This window comes from Ammospiza caudacuta, chromosome 7 (assembly GCF_027887145.1).
Source record: "Ammospiza caudacuta isolate bAmmCau1 chromosome 7, bAmmCau1.pri, whole genome shotgun sequence".
NCBI classification, from domain to species: Eukaryota; Metazoa; Chordata; class Aves; order Passeriformes; family Passerellidae; genus Ammospiza; species Ammospiza caudacuta.
Genome location: NC_080599.1, coordinates 22,695,205 through 22,695,834, shown reverse-complemented (window position 1 = coordinate 22,695,834; position 630 = coordinate 22,695,205).

The following is a 630-nucleotide window of genomic DNA, read 5'->3' as shown; positions in this document are numbered from 1 at the left end:
CTGAGGGCCCCGTGGGCGACGGGGAGCGACCCCGAGCGACACCCGCCGGGGCTGGAAGGTGAGCGGCAGGCGTGGAGTTTCACTGTTAGGAGTATCCCGGAGCTGCTTTGAAGGCTGGAGCGCCCCTGCTCTACACTGGGAGAGCTGGGGGGGGGGGGGTCCAGTCTGCAGAAGAGGAGGCTCCAGGGAGACCTTAGAGCCCCTTGCAGTGCTTAAAGGGGGTACAAGAGAGCTGGAGAGGGACTTTGGAAAAGGGTCTGGAGCGGCGGGACACAAGGAATGGCTTCAAACTGCCAGAGGGCAGGGTTAGATGGGGTATTGGGAAGGAATTCTTCCCTGTGGGTGCTGAGGCCCTGGCACAGAGTGCCCAGAGAGGCTCTGGCTTCTCCTGGATCCCTGGAAGTGCCCAAGGCCAGGCTCTACAAGGCTTGGAGCACCCTGGGATAGTGCAAGCTGTCCCTGCCCATGGCAGGAGGTTGGAAGATGATCTAGGATGATCTTTAAGGTCCCTTCCAGCCCAAACCATTCTGTGGTTCAAGGAACAAGGACGGCCCTTTTCCAAGTGAAGTGTTGCATCTCCTCTTGGTTCCCAGCTTGTGGTTGCCAGTTCTTCTGGAAGCAGGCCCGGCC